At 40.3% G+C, this 24,475-nt stretch overlaps 1 protein-coding gene, 1 long non-coding RNA gene and 1 other non-coding gene across 4 annotated transcripts in view; 2 read left to right on the forward strand and 1 right to left on the reverse strand.

The window, feature by feature from the left end:
- The window catches only part of LOC129528949 (large ribosomal subunit protein eL34-like), a 95,176-nt gene that overhangs the window by 32,417 nt on the left and 38,284 nt on the right, over positions 1-24,475 (reverse strand). The window lies entirely within an intron of this gene.
- LOC109024115 (uncharacterized) lies at positions 39-8,970 on the forward strand. The gene is made up of 3 exons (XR_002003561.3): positions 39-324; positions 626-905; positions 8,831-8,970. It is a non-coding gene; the product is annotated as an uncharacterized lncRNA (long non-coding RNA).
- On the forward strand, positions 22,319-22,425 carry LOC115931670 (U6 spliceosomal RNA). Its single transcript, XR_004068118.1, has one exon. It is a non-coding gene; the product is annotated as a U6 spliceosomal RNA (small nuclear RNA).

The following is a 24,475-nucleotide window of genomic DNA, read 5'->3' on the forward strand; positions in this document are numbered from 1 at the left end:
CGTGGCCAGGCAGCAGCACGTCCAGGTGGGTGTGAGGCTCACAAGGAAAGCTGAGCAGGCAATTGCTGCCCCGCCCACTCTGGGAAGAGGGGCGGGGCCGCCGGCTCCAGAGGGACCGAAGCGGCGGGGCCGCCGGATCCAGGGACAATGGGGTGGGGCGGGCTTTCCTTGGGTGGGCGCAGCGGCTTCCTGGGTCCCCCTCACGCTCTGGGTCAGAGTTCCTTTACAGACGGACCTGAGAGGCAACTCACCGACTCCTGCCCTGGACCCTCCTGCGCCACTGAACCCCCTGACCTGGGAGCCTCGGAACCTAGGGCTCAGGAGGTGGGTGAGGAACGGACTCCACAGTTTCTTTGGTGACTCCTCACAGCCCTGCCCCAGACCTTCCCTTCCCAGAAATCACCTCCAAGGACCCCTAGCCAATGTTCCAGACGCCTACCTCTCGGAACGCCCCATTCCTAGAGGGTCCCTACCCTGATTCCGGGAGCACATTTGCCCCCCTTTCCAGCTGGATCCAGTCCCGGGCTCTCCTGCTTCCCATCTCCTCCTCCCGCACCCCACAGCACCCCTTTCCTCTCAGAGCGGCCGTGGGTCCCATCAGGCTTTCCCCTCGGATCCTCTGCAGATGAACCAGGACTTATCCGAAGGTACCAAGTGAACTTCTAGGAAAAGTCCAATTCTCAGATGCTGGATGTCTTCCAAAAATGAAGCAAATTAGTAACTTAGTAGCTGAGTCAACTAATCCTGTTAGATGGTCAACACTGATTTTTTTATTTTAATATTTTTAAGTGGCAACTCTAGTGTGTGAGAAAATTAATGTGACAGCTGAATTTGTAGAAAGCTGCTTTGACTCTCTTGGGCCCCTTCATAAGCCCTGGAACTAAATAAAAGTCTAGTGAATACAGGTAAGCTCCCTTCTTTTTCTCCATATTTACCCCTCACTTCAACTATAATTTCACAGGTCCCTTTTTCCACATTCAAGGTGGTTGATAATAAAGTGGAAATGTACAGGATTCTCTTTAATCCTGAATTAGCAATCCAAAAATTAGAATTTGTTGCATTCTTAGAACTAAGGTCAGGGTTCCTGAGCAGGTACTCAAGCAGACACAAAGACAAAACTTCCATTTTATTTCAGAAGAACCTCCATAATCCCATGCATTAATTCCCATCATAAATCATCTCATCTCATCCATCTATCTTTCATCTATCTATCATCTATCTATCTGTCATCTGTTATCTATCATATAACGATAATTCATCTATCATCTATCATTCATCTGTCTATAATCCATCTATCATCTATGTATCATATATCGATCATTCATCTATCATCTATCATGTATTGATCATTCATCTGTCATCTATCATTCATCTGTCATCTATCATTCATCTATCACCTATCATCTATCATATATCGATAATTCATCTATCGTCTATCGTATCAATCATTCATCTATCATCTATTATTCATCTGTCGATCATCTATCATTCATCTATTTATCATCTATCTATCATATATTGATAACCTATCATCTATCGTGTATCAATCATTCATCTATTATCTATCATCTCTGTCATCTATCATATATTGATCATCTATCTATCACCTATCTATCTATATATCATCTATCTATTTATTATGTCTCTCTCTCTCTCCTCTATTAGTACTGTTTCTTTGGAGAACCCCTAGTACATATACTCTTTTTCCTGGCTCTTTGAGTATAAGGTGATTTGCTAGGGTTAAGAATGTAGCCTCCTGGTAGGCTGCAGCGAGTTGAGATCGCACCACTGCACTCCAGCATGGGTGAAAGAGCGAGATTTCATCAAAAAAACAACAAAAAAAGAATGTAGCCTCCTGTAACCACTAGCTCATTCCTTATTTAAATGGATCCCCCCCACCCTCCCAGAGTGCCACGCTTTTTGTCCATTGATCATTTGTCTTGATATACTTGACAAATGTCATTGTCATGCATGAAACACCTCCGTAGCCAATAGTATGTGTATTAAAAATAACGCTTCTTCCTCTTCCACTCAAAAGAGAATTCTAATATAATGGTTATATATAAGGAAAATTTTAAATCTGAGTTTACTTTTTAAATTATATTAAAACATTCACAAAGTACAACACTTTATTTTTTATAACAGATTATTTGCAAGTTACCCTTACCACAAAATAGGACAGTCCATTGTGTCCTATCTAATGCAAAGATTAAAATAAAAGAAATATACTTCAGCAAAAAGAACTATAGTCAATGAATGCTGTTTGTCAGGAAGATATAAGTTCATGTAAGGAAGTTTGTTTCTGATTGTTTTACTCTAGGGTGTAAAAACTCCTCAACAAAAATCAGTTTGTACTGGAATACAGTCTGTCATGTTTAAGTCATAGCAGCTGAGCCAGGACTATATTCTTCACTACATCAAGTAGGATGAAGGAGCTCCAGAAATACTTTTGAAGCAGGAATTTAAAGTGCGGATAGGATGGCTACCATTTAAGTGATATTTAAGTTTCTCCCTTATGAGGCTTGCAAGGCCCTTTGGAATCTGACTTCTACATCCTTCCTTTCCAACATCATTTCTCATCATTTCCCCTTTTCCCTCCTCTAACAACCTCCATTCATCCACATCATGCACTTCAGCTATTCTGAACTTCCCTCCTGAAACCAGCCACTTACAGAGCAACACTTTTCAAATCCTGGCTCTACCTGTGTAACCTGAGGCAGGTTTCCAAATTCTGTGTGTCCCAGTTTCCTCATCCTCATTCCTAAATTTGGAACAATAACACTCAAGTCATAGGGTCACTGTAAAGATCAAATGAGATTACAACTACTCATGTGAAATTCTTAGCATAGTACCTTTCATTTAGGATATGCCCCCAAAATACTGGTTGTCGTTAACAGTGTTGATGTGTCTGCTCATAACACTCATTCCCCTCCTCACCTCCTTTTGTATACTTAGTTCCTACACATCTTTCAAACATCAGCTTAAATAGGAAACCTTCCCCAAATAACTCCTCCCTACCTAGGTGAATATTCCTCCTGTTTGTATGACCGTAATCCCTGCACATCCCATATCAAAGGACTTAATGTCACTTTCTGTCATCTCTTGTATGTTGTTCATATTTTTTCATTATACTGAAAGCTCCTTGAAGACAAGTGCTACATGTATTGGGATCCGCATTTCATCTCTATCCCCTGTCATAACACTTGCTACATATTATGCCTTCTATGTTTGTTGAAAAAAAATGAATGAATGAAACTCAGCTGGCAAGGGAAAGTTACTTTGGCTTTCATTTAGATTTGGGGTTTTTTGTTTTATTTTCAACATAGTCATGAGCTCTTCTGCTAAAAGATAAAATCTAGACATATTCAATTTTACAGAGTTTAATTAAGCAAAGAACAATTCACTAATGGTGCAGTCCCTGAAACAGAATAGATTCAGAGAGAGTCCAGCACTAGATGGTCAAAGATTATGGACAGAAAAAAGGAAAATATGCAGAAAACAGAAGTGAAGTACAGAAACAGTAGGATTGGTTCCAGCTTGGCGTTTGCCTTACTTAAACATGGTTTTCAAAGTTGTCTGCCTTGGATTGGCTGAAACTCAGTGATTGGTACAAGAGTAGGTGACAGCCTGTTTACATGTCTACTTAACTTACATTTCACTATGTACAAAGAAACCTTTAGGCTGAACTTAAAATTGTAAAGTTGTTTAGCTGTGGGCTAAACTTAATGTCACATTTCTAGATCGTGTTCAGTTAGCTAACCATAGGCGTCACTTCTCTTCTACCCTCCAAAACCACTAATGCTGCTGCAAAAGAGAACTTCCAGCAGCTGTTTACCTGGGAACAAGTTGAAAATTTATTTGAAATGGAAGCCACTAGAATTGTAAACACTTCTGTCATCTTTCTCCTTTGTGTGCCTCTGCAGATAAGGCTGCTCCAGTGCCCCCAAATTTGGACCTTATGCTCTGTAGTTTCCTGTTATAACCAATTTGCTATTTGCGTTACCAAAGTATATTTAGTAGATTTTATTTGAAAAAAGAAAGTTAGAAAATATTGACAGTATTACATAAGTTCTTTGTTTAAATTTGTCATATTTAATTTTTGAAAGCTAAATAACTAAAATCTCATTTCTACTAAATTATTCTTTTTTTCATGCTAAGGCTAAATGTGAGAACTAACATTTTACAAAATTTTGTGTTTTCTTTCAAAACAATGACAAAGCACAAAAGCATTTTTATCAGGATTAAAGTAATTTATGGAAATTCTAACTCTACAACTATTTAAGTGATGATCTAGTTATATTACAATATTATGTTGTTTTAATATCCATTATTATTGTGTGTTAAGTGCTTTCCTTGTCTCTATCATAAAGTTACATACATAGTAAGCAATTATAGGTATAATGCTTACAACTGTAATGATGAATAATAAATAATGACATTTGTTAAACCCCAGATATTCATTTATTTATTCAGGCAATATTTATTATGTATCAGATACTGTGCTAAGCAATGAGTATATCATGATGAACAAAGAAATGGGACTGGACTCTTGGAACAAGATGAAAACATTACAGGAATAAGTCTAAAACACATTTATATATTTATAATTATAAATCACAATAAAACCTACAAAGAAAAAAAAGACACTAAAAGAGATCATAGCAGAGGGAATCTAATTTAGATTGGAATGCCAGGAAAGTCTTTCCAAGGATATGGTATTGTAAATTAAGCTAAAAAGAATGAAAACCAATTCTACACAAACTATTCCAGAAAATACAAGAGGAGGGAACACTGCATGAAAATCATTCAGTAAGGCCAGCACTCTACTGACACCCAAACCAGACAAAGATACTACAAGAAAGAAAGCAAGGAAAGGAAACTCCCAATAATATTCCTCATAAAACAGGAGACATAGTATTGAAATTGATGTGAAAATCCTCAAGAAAATATGAGCAAGTTGAATTCAGGAATAAAAAGAAGATAACATGCTATGATTAAATATATCAGGAATTGTAAATCTGGTTGAACATTTTAAAATTAATAGATGTAATTTATCGTATTAACAGGTGAAAGCAGAAAACCATATAATCATCCCACAGGATGTAGAAAAAATATTTGACAAAATTTAATATCCACTCATGATAAAATCTCTCAGCATAGAGGGATAGTGGAGAACTTCCTCAACTTGATAGTGAGCATCTCTGAAATACTTCTAGCTAACTTCTCAGTTAGTGAGGAAAGACTGGATGCTTTCTCTCTGAATGCGAGAACAAAGCAAGGATGTCCTCTCTCACAACTTATATTCAAGATTTTGCTTGAGGTCCTTGTCAGTGCAATAAAAGGAAAAAAAAATACAATAAAGGCATCCAGATTGGAATAAATAAAATAAAACCGAAATTGTTTTTATTTTTAGTTAGCATGATTGCTTGTGGAGAAAAATCTCAAAGAACTTAACAAAAACTTAGTAGAACTAATAAGCAATACTATCAAGAGTGAAAGAAACAAGGTCAAGTTTATTTTGTACCCTGTATTTCTGTATTTCTATTTTATTTCTGTATGGCAGCAATGAAGAGTTGGAAATTAAAATTTTAAAACAGCATCAAAAACATAAAATGCTTAGCTATAAATCTAACAAAATATATCCAGATTCTGTGCCAAAAACTGTAAATCTCTATTTAAAAAATCAAAGAAGAGCTGAATAGAGAGCTACATCATGTCTATTGTTGGAAAATTCAATAGAATTAAGATGCAAATTTCCTCAAAGTGATCTGGATGCAACACAATTCCATTCAAATCCAAGCAGACATTTTCTTTTAAAATCCACAAGCTGTTTCTAAATCCACACGAACATTCAAAAGAATAAAAAAGCCAAAATACTTCTGAAAGAGAACAAATTTAGAAGACTCCTACTATCTGACTTCAGGATTTATTATAACAGAGTGTAATTCTGGTGAAAAGACAGACATGTAGATTAATGAAATAGAATAAATACTAGAAATACAGTAACTACACACAGACAATTTTTCACAAAAATGCAAAATGCAATTCAATAGAGAAAGTATAGGTTTTTAACAAATGGTGCTGGAACAATTGGACATCTGTATGTAAAAAAAAAAGAGTTTTAATTCATACCTTGTATCATATACCAAAACTAAAATAGATCGTATTCATAAATATAAAACTATAAAACACATAGAGGAGAACCTATAATAAAAATCTTTGTGACCTTAACTTAGACAAAAATTTCTTGGACATGACACCAAAAATATGATCCATAAAATTATGATAAATTAAACATTATCATAATTTAAAAGTTTTTCTCCAAAAGATACTGTTAGAATAAAAACACAAACCAGAAACTTGGAGAAAACATTTGCAAAACACAAATCTAATAAAGGGCTTGTATCCAGGATATGTAAAGACCTCTTGAGCTCAATAATAAGGAAACAAATAATTTCATAAAAATACATAGGCAACAGACTTGAGTATAGAGTTCAACAAAGAAGATATAAGGATGGCAAAAAAGCTCATAATAAGATGTTGAACATCAGGTGTCATTGGAGAAATTAAAGCCACAATGATATACCATTACATTCTATTAAAAGAGCCTAAATTTAAAGAAAAAATTTTTTTAAATGAGAGCACTGGCCAGGCGCAGTGGCTCACACCTGTAATCCCAGCACTTTGGGAGTCCAAGGCAGGTGGATCACCTGAGGTCAGGAGTTTGAGACCAGCCTGGCCAACATGGTGAAACCCTGTCTCTACTAAAAATATAAAAATTAGCCAGGTGGGGTGGAAGACATCTGTAATCCCAGCTACTCAGGAGGCTGAGGCAGAAGAATCGCTTGAACCTGGGAGGCGGAGGTTGCAGTGAGTGGAGATTGCACCACTGCACTCCAGCCTGGGCAACAAAGTGAGACTCCATCTCAAAAAAAAAAAAAAAAAAAAAAAAAATGATGACAGCACCAAGTTGTGACCAGGATATAGTGCACCTGGAACACTCATACATTGCTGGTGGACTACAAAATGGAACAGCCATTTTGAAAAACATTTTAGCAGTTTCTTATAAAATTGTTTAGTAGTAGTAGTAGTAGTATTGGGATAGGGTCTTGCTCTGTCACACAGGCTGGAGTACAGCGGTGCGATCACAGTTGAATCCAGCCTTGACCTCCCGGGCTCAAGCTTCCTCATGCCTCAGCCTCTAGAGTAGCTGAGACTACAGGCACATGCCACCACACCCAGCTAAGTTTCTTAAAAATTAAACACACCTTAGCATAAGACACAGCAATTTTACTGCTAGGTATTTATCCCGGAGAAATGAACATATTATGTCCATATACAAACCTATAAGCAAATATATACATAATGAGTTTATTCATAATATCAAAAACTGGAAACAACTCAAATGCCTTTCAACTGGTAAACAGATAAACAAATTGTGGTGGATCTGTGCAATGAAATTATACTCAGAAATAAAAAGAACTACCAATACCCACAACAATCTGGATGAATCTCAAATGTATAACACTTAGTGAAAGAAACCAGATTCAAAAATTTATATACTTGTTTAATCACATTTACGTGTCACTCTGGAAGAGATCACTGTTTGGCAAGGGCTGGGAATGGAGTGAGGAGTTAATTAGAAATACACGCAAAGTGGCCCGGTGCGATGGCTTACGCCTGTAATCCAGCACTTTGGGAGGTCGAGGCCGGCAGATCACTTGAGGTTAGGTGTTCAAGACAGCCTGGCTAACATGGGGAAAGCCCATCTCTACTAAAAGTACAAATAATTAGCCGGGTGTGATGGCGCACGCCTGTAATCCCAGCTACTCCGGAGGCTGAGGCAGGAGAATCACTTGAACCCTGGAGGCGGAGGTTGCAGTGAGCCGAGATCACGCCACTGCACTCCAGCCTGGGCAACAGAGCGAGACTCTGGCTCAAAAAAAAATTAAAATAAAAAATAAAAAAATTAGCCAGGTGCAATGGTGCACACCTGTGGTCCCAACTACTTGGAAGGCTGAGGTGAGAAGATCACATGAGCCCAGGATGTCGACGCTGCAGTGAGCTCTGATTGTTCCACTGCACTCTAGCCTGGGCTATAGAGCAAGACCCTGTCTTAAAGAAAAAGAGAGAGAAAGAAAGAAAAAAGATAGAAGGGAAGGAAGGGAGGGAAGGAGGGAGGGGAGGGGGAGGAGGAGGAGAGGGGAGAGGGAGCGGAGGGGAGGGGCGGAAGGAAGGGAAGGAAATGAGGCTTGGAACCAGAGCCATGGAACCCTGTTCTTGATGGCGGCATCTCCCTCATCAAGTTGGGGCGTCCATCTCCCTGCTGGCTTAGGAGGCTCCTACCCCAATGGAGGGCAGGACTCACCTCTGGCTTCAGTGTCAGGAACATGGTTGGCTGCGAGTAGACGGTGGGAAGATGGATAGATATTTGCTGGCCCAATGAAGGAGTGGGGGTTGTGCCTAAACACGATGCCTGATCCTCTTCTGAGGCTCCAGCTGGCACCCGGGGCTGAAGAGAAAGGCTTTATGATGAAACTTCCCTTCTGCCAAAAATAACCAGTGCAAGCTGGGCATGGTGGCACAAGTCTATAGTCCCAACTACTCAGGAGGCTGAGGCAGGAGGACTGTTTAAGCCTGGGAGCTTGAAGCCAGTCTAGGCAACATAGCAAGACTCTGTCTCTAAAAAAACAATCAATTAAAAACTATTGCAGCTTCCTGAATCTTCCCCGGCAGCCTGGGGTGGGGCGCTCTGCTTTTCAGAGCTGCCTCCAGACCTTCATCCTTCCTCCTTCCCTCCTCCACCCTCCTCTTCTTGTTTCCATCACAGCCCCGCCACCCTCAAGCCACACCCCATTGATCATTTGCTGAAGATTTTAGTACCTGGCTCTGGCCTGCTTTCCACAGTCAACACTCACATCAAGGCACCTGGATCTCTTCTCCACCGGCAATCCTGCCTTCCGCCTTCAGGTATGGATGCTGTCAGGAGAGATCTCCATCTGCTCCCAAGGCCAAGTTTCCCAACACCCTGCAGCAAGGTCTGCCCTTCCTCCTAGCATTGTAGATGGGCCTGCCAGGTCCAGGACTAGGATGAAACAGGCCAGCAAGGCACCCAGGGCATAAAGGTTAAAGAGGCACACATCCCCAGGGTCATACCAGTAGAGAGTTGGCACCTGAGAATGAGTGCCTCCTAAATTTTACACTTGCTCGCCTTGCTGTAGTCCCAGCTCTGGGACCTGCCTATGAACACAAGGCTCTGGTCCCCTCCCACTTCCTCAGGGCTGTCTCTTTTGTGGCATCCCTCCCATCAGCTGCAAACAGATCCAGTGTAAATACCACCATACAAAGCCGGCCTTGACCCACTTTGCCCTCCAGCTATTGCTCCATTCTTCTGTTCTTCTTTCTTTCCTTTTTTTTTTTAAGTTTTTTTTTTTTTTTTAGTTTTTGACCAGGTCTTGCTCTGTCACCCAGGCTTCAGTGCAGTGGCATGATCTTGGCTCACTGCCGCCTTGACCTCCTGGGTCCAAGTGATCCTCCCACCTCAGCCTCCCAAGTAGCTGGGACTACAGGTGTGTGCCATCATGACTGGCTAATTTTTTATTTTTTTTATTTTTTTATTTTTTTGTAGAGATGGGGGTCTCCCCATTTTGCCCAGGATGGTCCGAACTCCTGGGCTCAAGCAATCCTCCTGCCTCCACCTCCCAAAGTGCTAGGATTATAGGTGTGAACCACCATGACTGGCCCTTCTGTTCTTATTTCTAGCAAAGCTAAAGTCATCCACCTTTGATGTCTCTACTTTCTCTCCTTCCAGTCTCCCCAAGAAGTTGCTCTTGAGCTCCACCCAACAGCACAGCCTGTTGTTGATTCAGTGTCTCCCATCCAACATGGCTGTGGCCCCAGCCATCCTCCCAGCCTCCTGCCTTGGTAGATACTATCTCTGCCCTTAGTTCTCATGCCCTAATTAATACCCAGGCTGTGGGTGCTAAGAGGTACCCAGCTCCTCCCAGCTCAGAATCCAGTGACAAATCTCCTTTATGTTAACAGGGCAACTTCTTCCAAATCCCTGGGCTGCTGTGTATGACTGCTGGGGTGAACGTCGCCATGTACTCCACCACTTACTGTGCTATCATTCAGAGGTCTTGTCATTGATGATGATTAAGGGAATCATAAAAATGTTAAACGAAGGCCAGGCATTGTGGCTCATGCCTGTAATCCCAGCACTTTGGGAAGCTGAGGCAGAAGGATCACTTGAGCCCAGAGCTCAAGACCAGCCTGGGTAACATAGTGAGAACCTGTCTCTACAGATTTTTTTTCTTTTTTTTTTTTTTTTTCAGCTGGGCTGGTGGTGCATGCCTGTAGTTCCAGCTACTCAAGAATCTGAGGTGGGAGGATTACCTGAGCCCAGGAAGTCAAGGCTGCAGTGAGCCATGATCCTGCCACTGCACTCCAGCCTGGGTAATAAAAACCAGCCTGTTTCAAAAACCCAAACAAATAACAAACAAAAAAAATGCAAAATGAAGAAAGAGTCGTCTCAGGAGCACGTTCCTCTGTGTGTGTGAGGAAATGTTACATATATAGTATATGTAGAGCGACAGAGACTCACAGAGAGAGAGAACGAGTCTAAAGCAGAGGCTAAAAGCCCAAGGAACCAATTGCAATGAGATGCCACTAAATACCCATTAAAAATAAATCAGTCAGTCATGATGGCTCACACCTGTAATCCTAGCAATTTGGGAGGCTCAGGCAAGAGGATCACTTGAGCCCAGGAGTTCAAGACTAGCCTGGGCAACATAATGAGATCCCATTTCTACAAAATTTTTTAAAGTGCCTGCAGTCCTAGCTACTCAGGAGGCTGAGGTGAAAGGATTCCTTTGAGCCCAGAAGTTTAAGGTTACAGTGAGCTCTGATCGTGCCACTGCACTCTAGCCTTGGCGACAGAGCCAGACCCCAATTCTAGAAAAAAACGAAAACTGAAAAAGTCAGATTTAAGGCCCACAAGAGCAAATGTTGGGGAGGATAGGAAGCATCTGGAACCCTCATAGGTAGCTGATGGGGATGCAAAAATCATACAGTCATTTTGGAAAATAGTTAGACTTTTTTTTTTTAATTCTACTTATTTATTGGCTAGTGTAGATCTTTATTTATTTGTTTGTTTTGAGATAGAGTCTGCTCTGTAGCCCAGGCTGGAGTGCAGTGGCGCCATCTTGGCTCACTCCAACCTCCGCCTCCCAGGTTCAAGCGATTCTTGTGCCTCAGCCTCCCAAGAAGCTGAGATTACAGGCATGTGCCACCACGCCCAACTAATTTTTGTATTTTTAGTAGAGACAGGGTTTTGCCATGTTGGCCAGGCTGGTCTCAAACTCCTGTCAAGCTGTCTGCCTACCTCGGCCTCTCAAAGTGCTGGGACTACAGGCGTGAGCCACCCTACCTGGCCTAGTGTAGATCTTTAAATACGAGGTATTTTCTTTAAAAGTTAAACACACACTCGCCACATCACCCAGCAATGGTGCCATGTGGTGAATGTCCATTCAGGTATCTAGGTATCTACACCAAAGAAATGAAAGACTGTCTGAAAATGTTCAAGGCAGCTTTATAAAAATACCCAAAGAATGGAAATCACTCAAATGTGCATCAACTGATGGATGGAAAAAATGGGGGTATATTGGTCAGGCACAGTGGCTTACATCTATAATCCCAGAATTCTGGGAGGCTGAGGCAGGAGGATTGTTTAAGCCCAGGAGTTCAAGACCAGCCTCAGCAACATAGCAAGACCCTGTCTCTAAAGAAAAGGAAAGATGGTCTGGAATACCACTCAGCGATATAAAAGAAAAGAACTACTGGGCTGCGCGCGGTGGCTCATGCCTGTAATCCCAGCAATTTGGGAGGCCGGGGGGGTGCGGATCACCTGAGGTCAGGAGTTCGAAACCAGCCTGGCCAACATGGCGAAACTCCATCTCTACTAAAAATACAAAAATTAGCCAGTGCGCCGGTGGGTGCCTGGAATCCCAGCTACTCTGGAGGCTAAGGCAGGAGAACTGCTTGAACCCGGGAGGTGGAGGTGGAGGTTGCAGTGAGCTGAGATCACGCCATTGCACTCCAGCCTGAGTGACAGAGTAAGACTACACCTCAAAAAAAAAAAAAAAGAACTGAACTACTGGTTGAATCTCAACAACACGATTGACAGAGCCAATCACAAATTATTTTATTTACATAATTAGTATTATTCTATTAATTTATAATTTATATTTCATTTATATTCTAGAAAAGGGAAACTATAGCAATGAAAAGCAATTTGGTGGTTGCCTAGAAGTGTGGGTCAGGACAATGACTCACTGCAAAAGGGTGTGCGGGAATTTTTGGAATGATAGAAACATTCTAAAACTTCTCGTGATGGTGTTTGCATGTCTTATACATTTACTCAAAGTGATCAAACTATACACTTAAAATGGGTGAGTTTAGGCTGAGCATGGTGGCTCACGCCTGCCTGTAATCCCATCAGTTTGGGAGGCCAAGATGGGAGGATCGATTGATTCCAGAAGTTGGAGACCAGCTGGGCAACATAGTGAGACTTCGTCCCTACAAAAGAAACATTTTTAAAAGTTAGCCAGCCATGGTGGTGTGTGCCAGTGGTCCCAGCTAGTTGGGAGGCTGAAGTGAGGGATGACTTGAGTCCAGGAGGTGGAGGCTGAAGTGAGCTGTAATCGTGCCACTGCATTCCAGCCTGGGTGACAGAATAAGACTTTGTCTCAAAAAAAAAGAGGGGGTAGGGGGTAAATTTAATTGTAAGTTATTTTACCATAAAGCTGTTAAAAAAATAACTATTAAGTCTAAACGGTAATCCTGGAAACCCACTTTGGGAACAGAGACATGCATGCAGCCTGTGCTCAAAAAATGCTTTCAGACTGTCGGGGAAACATTATGCACCAGTGAGTGTCCACTAAAAGGAAAGCCTCTTCCCTCCCTCAAGTTTGAGTCAGCCCGGGCTTAATGTTATCCTTGTCTGCCACCTGGTGGCCAAAATGGGCCATGTCGGTGTCCTGGTCTTTCACCCCAAACTCCATGAGGCTCTGTGGTTGGGCTGAAAAGCCGTGGATGGAAAGAAGGGGAACTTTACCCCTGGAAAACTGGTTCCCTGAGAGGCAAGTTGGTCAGAGGTACGGGCATAAGGGGATTACTAGGGGTCTATGGGACAGGAATACAGCCTCTTAATGACAGAGAAAATACTTTGGTGCAACCAAGAGGCCGATTGAACACAACTCACCACCTTTGCACACTGAGATAAAATATGGGAAGGTTTTTTGCAAAGAGGGGAAGGAGAAAAGTTTAGGTACAACAATGAGCTAAGTAGGAAAGGTAGTCACGTGGACACCGATGGTGAGTTCGGGGATGCTCAGAAGATTGACAGGTTAGCAGGGGATTCTGAAAGGCATGGATGGGACACTTCAAGATACGTTGTTTCAATTGATAAAGATGCGTAAACCTAACATTGTGCTTATTGGCTACTTAAATATTGGTAACATACTGCTTCCTCAATAATAAGGATTATAGCAAACTTAATTATAGTTTCCTAAAACCTTTTATCTGGTGGAAATTTCTATTATCAAAAGGCCTTAAAATAAACTTCAATAAGCATAAACCCCTGTATTCATTTTAAATCTATCCAACCTACAAAAACAGAAGAGCATATTGGCCACAATTCAAGGCCATGTTACATTGGAAAAACATTCTCTATCATGTGGCCTGGCACAAGGGTTGGTAGCAACAGAACAGACAGAACCGAAGGAAGAAGGGCCTGAAAAACCCGCTAGTGCATTTGGGCTGGCATTTTGTTACAGGAGGTTCTGATCCAATTTTAAATTCTGTAATGCAGTCTAGTGAGGCAGCGAGAGTTCATTATCCCAACCACAACCTACAGTCTACCAGGAGACATGCGGCCCACCAGCTGGTATTTGAAACAATATAGTTTAGTGCCTAACTGCTCAAAGTGTGGTCCCTGGCTGGGTAGCATCAGCATCTCCTGGGAGCTTGTTAGAAATGCAGAATTTCAAGCCTTTCGTGGATGTTATTTGTTAGCTAGCCTACAAAACATACGATAATAATTCATAAACATGCACTAAAGTGAAAAATAAACACTCACCTACACACAGGCACACACACAAACATAGGGCTTGCTAATACTAACTGCAAAATGTTTTATCCAATAAATGATGATAACCAATTTGTTTTCAAAATGAGAATGTAGGATTTGGGTACCCATTTCTGTGTAACTAAAAATAACAAAATTCGATGGCTTAAAATAATTATTTAACATGAATCATCATTTCTACAGGTTAAAAATATGGAAAGGGCTTGGCTCAGTGATTCTGCATGCAGTCAAATAGTATCTGGGACTGGAATCACCTGCAGTCTCACTCATTGACACAGCCGAAGTGGCACCTGCAGCCTCTCTCTCTATCCTTATGTGATTTTTCCATATGGGCTTTCCAGCATGGAGTCCTCAGGGTAGCCAGACTTTTTATATGGCAGGGAAGGTGGTCTTCTCATTCTATCAGAAATGAAAGTGATATTTTTGGCCTCTCTCATTTCTCTTCTATTTTTCAACTTGTTTGGGACCTGGGCAGGAAATACAGCTGCTGTTTGCTAGACTAGTGCCTTATAGTCTCAACACTTTACAATGACTTTTCTTTCATTCCCATGGCATCTTCCTACTTGGGGCCCTGCGTTGCTTGGTGCCCTAGTACACCCATACCCTTATCTCCCCAGCCCCTTTGGGGCCTCAGTCTGCCTACTTACTCCACCTGCCCCCCACTCCACTAGAGGACCCAACAGCAACCCTGTGGCTTCTGTCACGCCCTTGGCTATCTGCTCATCTCCTGCTAACACTGCAAATCCTGAGTATTAGGCAGCACTAGGAGATTGCTTCATTGCCTAGGACTCCAAAAGGGGAAGTCCTGGATTGATGTGGAGCAGCCTATAAAGTTTCCCAGGGGATGTGAGGTGAGAGAATCAACAAGGAGTGGTTGAGACGTAAGTATAATGAGGAGAGAAGAGCATGCCCCTCCTCATCCCCACCCACCTGTAGTTCCAAAAGAAGGAAACCTTTTTTCTTTATCTCGTGAAAGAAGACAAAGTTGTCCAATTTAATGACATCACGTATATAACAGTGAAATGTCACAATATTCTTTGTGCTGCAACAGTATCAATAACTAGTGAAGCCATATGACCAACCACCATCACATGAAGCCATCAGTGCCTTTCAAACAATGTTTTCATGCTATGCTTGAGGCCAAAGAGCAGGAACTTCGGGGAGAGGTAGAGGGAGTGAAATGTATCCAAACCTGTGAAGATACTACAGCCAACCTCAGCCTAAAAACACACAGGTGATACTCTGCCTGCCAGATACCAGGTTTCTCAGAGCTGGGAGAATAGGTGAGGGCTGTGAGACCCTTAACTCTTTGACTCAGGAGCAGAGGAATACATCTCTGGTTTTCACAGCATCAGTGACAATTTCCTGAGCAGTGGTGGGCCTGGCTGCAGAAAACGGGAGCCACACACCTCACGCACACACGACAGTGCACAACAGTCTGCCTGGGGCAGAAGTATGCAGCGACCTGTGCTCCCAGCCACACAAATCCCTGAAGGTACTGCTGGTGCCCAGCTGTCATTCAAGGCAATAGACACACTAGCAGGGACAGAGGCAGCAAAATGAGTTTCCTAGGTGATGGCAGGGCAGGCAGCCTGAAGCATATCTCAGCCAGCTAGGCATGGAAGGAAAAAGCTGAATGACTGTAAAGAGAAATCACCCCTTTTGTACTAAAGGGAGAGAATTAGAAGGGTTACAGCTCAGAATGAATCCCACTTACAATCACATCAAAAAGAATAAAATACTTATGAATATATTTAACCAAGTAAGTAAAAGAACTGTATGGTGAAAACTATAAAATATTAATTTTAAAAGATTTAAGAAGACAAATGGAAAGATACACTGTGTTTATGACAAAATCATGACCTTTACAGCAACGTGGATGCAGTTGGGAGCCATTATCCTACATGAGTTAACACAGAAACAGAAAACCAAATATCCCACATTCTCACTTATAAGTGGGAGCTAAACATTGAGTACACATGGACATAAACATGAAAACAATAGACAATGGAGACTCCAAAAGGCTTACGCGAGTGGGATCAAGGGTTGAAAAACTACCTGCTGGGTACTATGTTCACTATTTGAGTGATGGGATACCAAGCCCAAACCTCAACATTATACAATATATTCATGTAACAAACTTGCACATGTACCCCCTGAATCTAAACAAGCAAACAAAAACAAAACCAATAAATGGTTTATGTTAAAGAGTAAAAGAAATTCTGAGGTACAAAAAAAGAAAGGATATACTGAGTTCATGGATTGGAAGAATTAATATCGTTAAATACTAACCAAAGTGATCTACAGAGTCAATGCAATCCCTATCAAAGTTCTAATTGCATTTTTCACAGAAATGTAAAAAAATCCTAAAATTCATATGGAACCACAAAAACCCTGAATAGCTAAAACAATATTGAAAAGGAAGAACAAAGCTGGAGGCATCACACTTCCTGATTTCAAATTATAATTCAAAGCTATAGTAATCAAAACAGTGTGGCACTAGCATAAATGTAGACATATAGACCAATAGAACAAAATAGAGAGCCTGGAAATAATCCCACCCATAGTAACAAATTTTTGGCAAAGGCACCAAAAATACCCAATAAGGAAAGGATAGTCTTTTCAATAAAAGGTGGGACAACTGGATATCCATATTCAAAGAAATGATATTGGATCTTTATGTTACACCATACACAAAAACCAATTCAAAATGGATTAAAGACAAGTGTAAGACCTGAAATCATAAAACTCCTTGAAGAAAACATGGGAAAAACTCCATGACATTGGTCTTGGCAATGACTTGTTTGGTTATCATACCAAAATCACAGGCAACAAAAGCGAAAATAAACAAATGGAACTGCATCAAACTAAAAAGTTTCTACACAGCAAAGAAAACAATCAACAAAATGAAAAGACATATGGAATGCAAGAAATATGTATGCATCCTCTATCTGATAAGTAGTTAATATCTAAACTATCTTAGGAATACAGCTCTATGGCAATAGAACAACCCAATTCAAAAATGAGCAAAGGACCTGAGTAGACATATTCCCAAAGAAGACATACAAATGGCAAACAGGTATATGAAATGATGATCAATATCACTAATCATCAGAGAAATGAAAGTCAAAACCACAATGAGATATTACCTCACACATGTTAGGTTGGCTATTACCAAAAAGTTAAAAGATAAGTGTTGGGAAGGATATGGAGAAAGGGGAGCCCTTCCACACCGTCAGTGGCAATGTAAATTGGTGTAGCCATTACAGAAAACAGAGTGAAGAAAACAGTAGTTTTCTCAGAAAACTAAAAATAGAAATACCGTAGGATCCAGCAATTCCACTATTGGGTATATACCCAAAGGAAATTAAATCAGTGTGTTGAAGAAATGTCTGCACTCCCATGCTCATTGTAGCATTATACACAATAACCAAGATATGGAATCAACCTAAGTGTCTGGTGACAGATGAATAGGATGGTATGTATGTATACAATGGAATATTATTCCACCTTAAAAAGAAGGAGATCCTGCCAGCTGAGACAACATGGATGAACCTGAAGGACATTATGCGAAGTGAAATAGCCAGATGCAGAAAGACATGTACTGCATGAACTCACTTACGTGTGGTAAAAACAGATATTAGAATGATGGTTATTAGGGACTAGGGGTGTGGGAAATGAGAAGATGTTAGCCTAAGGGCATAAATTTTCAGTTATAAGATAAATAAGTTCTAGAGACCTAATGTACAGCATGGTTAATAGTAATGCATACTTGAAATTTGCTAAGATAGTAGATCTTAAGTATTATCAACACAAAAAGGAAGGCAAAGTTAGAATGGTGGTCATTAAAAAGTCAGAAAACAACAGATGCTGGAGAGGATGTGGAGAAATAGGAACACTTTTACACTGTTGGTGGGAGTATAAATTAGTACAACCATTGTGGAAGACAGTGTGGTGATTCCTCAAGGATCTAGAACTAGAAATACCATTTGACCCAGCAATCCCATTACTGGGTATATACCCAAAAGATTATAAATCATTCAACTGTAAAGACACATGCACACATATGTTTATTGCGGCACTATTCACAATAGCAAAGACTTGGAACCAACCCAAATGTCCAGCAATAATAGACTGGATAAAGAAAATGTGGCACATATACACCATGGAATACTATGCAGCCATAAAAAAGGATAAGTTAATGTCCTTTGCAGGGACATGGATGAAGCTGGAAACCATCATTCTTAGCAAACTATCACAAGAACAGAAAACCAAACACCGCATGTTCTTACTCATAAATGGGAGTTTAACAGTGAAAACACATGGACACAGGGAGGGGAACATCACACACCAGGGCCTGTCAGGGGGTGGGGAGCTGGGGGTGGGATACCATTAGGAGAAATACCTAATGGAGGTGACAGGTTGATGGGGTTGATGGGTACAGCAAACCACCATGGCACGTGTATACCTATGTAACAAAACTGCACGTTTTGCACGTGTACTCCAGAACTTAAAGTATAATAAAAAAGGGGGGGACAAATATATGAGGTAATAGATACATGAATTAGCTTGACTGTGATGATTATTTCATGATGCATATGTATATCAAACCATCACACTGTATACCATAAACATATACAATTTTTGTTTGTCAATTATTCTTCAATAGCACCTAGGGAAAAATTAAACTTTGATGCTATCGATTTTTTTCCATCTGTACCCATCGGTGGTCTTCTTGGAGAGAAAGAAGAAAACTTGGGAACATTGCCATTTTCTAACTTCTGACATAAAATGCTTTCTTCTTCTCCAAGTATTTTGGTGGATTGAGTTGCCTTAGTCTGGGTTCTGCCAGAAGGCAACTCTGAGACAAGATTTATGTGCCAATAGTTTACTTGGGAGGTGCTACAGGAAAACGCTGGTAGGGTACAGAGAAAAGAGGCAAGGAAGGGAAGGAAGCCAATTAAGAGGGCATGATCATGCCAGTTTCCACCATAGGCAATTGGAGCACCAGGAATTGGTATAGAACACTCACCTCAGAGTTATCACTCAAAAGGTGAGGTAGGTGGGCATTTTTCCACCAAGCCACATCAGTGACTGGTTGAGAAAAATAATTTGCCTTTCCTGGAAGCAGTAATTTCCCTTTACTTTCAGCCTCCCGAGCAATCAAAGAGAATTCAGACAAAAAAAAAAAAAAAAAAACGAAAGGTGTTAACAGTTTGCCGACGACCTGGGTGCATAGAAATGTAACTTGTTTACTACAAAAGTCAATTTCTGTCTTTTCAGGTGACTCAGTCTTTTAACAATGCAAAGGCTCTTCCCCTAATTCCTGCAGTTCTAAATTACTGAGTGCCCCATTCTAGAATAGTGTGAGACTCAACTTGATCTTTCAGGCAAGCTTACCTGCACTGTTGCTTAGGCCTGGCCAGTCCCTCTACAGTACTTTCCTACCCCTATTGGACTCCCTGGGGGAAATATTAATCAATGAAACAAGATAGGTCCACCAGGGAAAGAAACTATTGATGCCTTTTCAATATCATAAAGGCATAAAACATCTATTGTTTCAGTCTGACATGTTAAGGAGAGAGAGGAATAAAACTGAAAAATAAACAAAAAACAACTCTAGCATCTTTGAAGGAGAAAATAATTTCCAGTTTAGTGACACAGCCTCAAAGACCTAAGCACAAACATTAATGGAAGTACTTACCTGGAAATCACTGAAAGGGTTTTGTGGTTGTTTTTGTTATGTTTTTTCAAAGTACTCTGTAGAAAAAATCTTGAAAAGAAAGCGCTCTGAGATGTCTACATCTTAAAAGAACAGAATTTTTATAATGCTTGTGGCAGCTACTTATAAAGTACATCAGTTAAAAAAAAAATCTCATTGTGTTTTGCTGTAATAACCTAAAGGCTGCTTCTGAAAGTGCCCACCAGCCCAGGAAGCACTTTGTACACTCAGAGATCACAACTAACCTGAGAAGGAGCATTGCTGTCCTCAGAGAAGGCCTGGGGATGGGGGCAGGAGGAACGCAACATAAAGGCAGGTGTTTTCTTTTTCCTGACCCAAATGTCAGGAAGTGAAAAAGTCTACAAAACAATGTTAACTCATCTGTTCCTCATAATTTGATTTGGAAAATAATTAAGTTGTTATTATTAACTCCAATAAAGCACACAGGGAGCCTCTGTGACATAACTATTATGAGATTCATTGTACTCAAACTTTGTAGGACTTTTTAACTTTGAAGTTGTAAGCTTGAGGTTGAACCAATGTAGTATTTCTCACTTTATTTTTTATAGACTTTAAAGCCGGAAAATGTACTGACCTTGGGAATAGCAAGAGAAAGTACTTCCTTTCCCTCTCCCGACACCAAGTGATCCCATCCCTGTGTTTAGGCCTAGTTCAACCTTCTAAGCTGTGCGTCGCTTCCATGCTTTGGAGTATTTTACATATATTTACCCACTTCGTCCTCATGACAATACCATTAAGTATGCACGATTGTCAACTCCATTCTACAAATGAAGAAACCGGCAGTGAAGGTAAGTAGTTTTCCCTGGTCTCATAGTTAGTAAGGGTAGAGCAAGAATTTGATTCCAGGCAGCCCTGGAGTTCATGGCTCCTAGGGATTGTCCTTACCTGGCTTGACCAACAGTCCCAGGAAACAAGTTGTGAAGGAGACGCAGTGGATTTTATTTTGTTTTGTTTTGTTTGGAGGGTTTGTTTGTTGTTTGATAACATTGATCTTCATGTCTCCTTACCCTTTCTAGAACTTCCTTAAAATCATCTAAAGTCTCCTGGCCTGTTGTCATAGGCCTGAACATTTTCTAACCAATGTTATTTAAACATTTACATGCTGTCTTCTCCAGGACACTGTCTTATTTGTCTTTGTAGCTCTCATAGGATTTAGTATCCTTGTTTATACATAGTAGGTTATATATATTTTTATGTGTGTGTAGATTTATATTTATATGTATATGTATAGTTGTATGTGCATATGGATGTATATGTGTGTATGTATACATTTAGTATATACCATGTCTTAATCAATTACACAATGTTTTGACTCTACCATTCTGCATGAGAAAACCAAGCCATTTCTCACACTCAAATTTGACCATGCAACCACATGAATATGACAGCACTTGACATATCAGACACATTGGAAAACATTCTGACTTTCCCAAGGTCTCAGGGTATTTATCAAACTCGATACAAAATGTAAGCATTTCGTGTACCTGTGTTTTGAAACATTTCAGCTGTTTCACATCACATGCTACTTAGAAGTAGGAAATGATTGCAGTATGGTTTTAAAAATATGGTATGCAGGTATATTCTTGTACTTCTATAAGTTTCAAAAGAAAATGATGACAATTTACCACTTCCTTGCTGAAAACATGCGCATAGGCACACATGGTTTTCTCACCTGCACTGATCATGGTACCTGGTTAGTAAGAGTAAACTCTTTAGGGCCAGTGAGAGAAGGAAGTAACATTTCACAAATTCAAGAAAGAAATGTAAAGCAAAATAGTTAAAATGGAGGACTGGAACTAGTAAAGAAAACATAAGATACTCTTCCAGGAAAATTCTTTTTTTTTTTTGAGACAGAGTCTCGCTCTGTCGCCTAGGCTGGAGTGCAGTAGCACAATCCTGGCTCACTGCAACCTCCACCTCCCGGGTTAAAGCGATTCTCTTGCCTCAGCCTCCCGAGTAGCTGGGATTACAGGTGCATGCCACCATGCTGGCTAATTTTTGGTATTTTTAGTAGAGACAGGGTTTCACCATGTTGACCAGGATGGTCTTGATCTCCTGACCTCGGGATCCACCCACCTCAGCCTCCCAAAGTGCTGGGATTGCAGGCATGAGCCACCACACCCTGCCGAAAATTCTTTACACTAAAAAATGATAACTCTTGTTACTGTAAGTTTCTTAAAATTTCAATATAGCAATTTTTAGCATTGTGCCTACATAGTTCTTAGGACAAGGAAGGCTACTTCTGATATTCTTTGAAGAATCCTTCTATGGATTTTTAGATCCTTTTTGTCAAGAAATACCTCAGGTAATCTTTGCTTAGCAATGTTTTATTAGGTAGAGAACATGGCAGTATATTTTGGATATAATCCAAATCTACAGTGGGGTGGTACATGTGAGAAGTTTGATACAACTTAAAAAGACCTAGTCTGGTGCTCGCTTTGGCAGCACATATACTAAAATTGGAACAATACAGTGAAGATCAGCATGGCCTCTGCGCAAGGATGACAAGCAAATTTGTGAACTGTTCCATATGTTTTTGAACAATGATAACACATGGAAACAGGGAGGGGAACATCACACATTGGTGCCTGTCAGGGGATGGGAGGCAAGGGGAGGGAGAGCATTAGTACAAATTCCTAATGCATACAGGACTTAAAACCTAAATGACGGGTTGATAGGTGCAGCAAACCACCATGGCACATGAATACCTAGGTAACAAACCTGCATGTTCTGTACATGTATCCCAGAACTCAAAGTAAAGCTTAAAACAATGAAAAAAATACTTTAAATTTTAAAATAAACTTAAAATTTACTTAAAAAACAAAAGGCTTAGTCTCAAATTCTAGTCCAGACTCTGCTAGGCATGACCTCCTACATTCCTATTGTCCCTCTAGAGTAATGGCTTTAATCACCAAAAAGGGGTTGAGCCCGAAGCTTCTGTAGTTTCTTCCTTTTCCAGAATGCTATCAAAAGCATCTGATTTTGGCAGCTCATATTCCAAATGTGCCATTAAAGTCACAATTTATGTGTCTGACTCAAGTAGATTAATAAAGAGTACGGTCATTACCACATGTATTGGATCAAAAAAACTGTTTACTCTTATTTTCCCTCTTATTGTATTGGCAACCTACTTCCCTAAATTGACTAAAACTAATCTGTTGTTTAGAAAGTCATGTAGACATAAATTAGGTGAGGTAAAGATGGTTTTAGTTTAGATCCCTAAATAGGGATCAACAATACTCTTTTTCCTCCTAACATTCCTGGCTTAGTGACCTGACTTTATTTTGACTATATTATAAAGCAAAGGATATGGTAGTTTTAGTTAAATTGTTATTATAAGCTAGTTTGGAATAGTAGTATCATATAATGTGTGTTCAATAAAGGAAATTAGTATACTTGAAAACAATTCTTTCTATCCTAGAGCTCATAGTAGAATAGATTTAACTTATTATTTTAAGCACCTTCTAAATTGTTAATAAGATTTGCTAATGACACCCTACACAGTAGCAGTCAGTCCCCCAAGGCTAATTTTAAACATCTGCCTTTATCATTAAAATTATTATTTCATCTTAAAATGAGAATAATACAGCACACAGCTATTCCAGAAATAGATCTATCACTCCTAAATAATTACTAGTCAGAGCATTATCCTACAGATAAAGAAAATTTATATTCAATAATTCAATAAATAGATCCCAGTTTCAAGACAAATCACAATACAGACCCTGCCATAGACTAAATTGTGCTTCTTCTCCCCCCACCCCCTCACCACCACCAAATTCATAGATTGAATCCCTGATCCCCGTTGTGACTTTATTTGGAGATAGAACTGTTACTGAAGTAATGAAAGATAAATGAGGTTATAGGGTGGAGCCCTGATCAGACAGTCTTAGAGTCCTTATAAGTAGGGAGAACGAGACCAGAGCTTTCTCCTTTGCTCTGCACTCCAACAGACCAAGGAATGACCACATGAGAACACAGCAAGAAGGCATCCACCTGCACACCGGGAAGAGAGCCCTCACCTGCAACTGAATTGGCTGACCCCTTGATCTTGGACTTCCAGCCTCCAGAACTGTAAGAAATAGATTTTGTTCTTTTCTAGTTCCTGACCTCATCTTCCATCAGCCTCACCTAGCTCCCTCTGCTCCAGCTGTAGAGCCTCCTTGCTGTTTGTTGAATATGCCAGGTAGTTCTTTGCCTTAAGATCTTTGCAGGGGCTGTTCCTTCTACTTGGATATTTTTTGTCCCTCAGGGTATCTCCCTCATCCTCTTCAGCCTTTGCTCAAAACTCAGTTTCTCAATGGTGATTACCTTATTTAAAACTGTCATCTACCTCCTATAACCACCCCTCCAGCATGACTGGTTTACCTGTCCTGTTCTACTTTTGTTTCCATAGCATTTAATTTACTTATTTATTACAGTTATGGTTTATTTTGTTTTCCCCTAATAGAATGTAACCTTCTACATCACAAAGATTTGTGTCTGTTTTGTTAATGGTTTTGTTCATAGGACTAAAAGAGTGTCTGACAAATAGTAGGTATTCAAAAATTGCTGAATGAATAATCTAATATACCATGAAGATATTA

Source organism: Gorilla gorilla, chromosome 20, assembly GCF_029281585.2.
Source record: "Gorilla gorilla gorilla isolate KB3781 chromosome 20, NHGRI_mGorGor1-v2.1_pri, whole genome shotgun sequence".
In the NCBI taxonomy this organism is placed as follows: domain Eukaryota; kingdom Metazoa; phylum Chordata; class Mammalia; order Primates; family Hominidae; genus Gorilla; species Gorilla gorilla.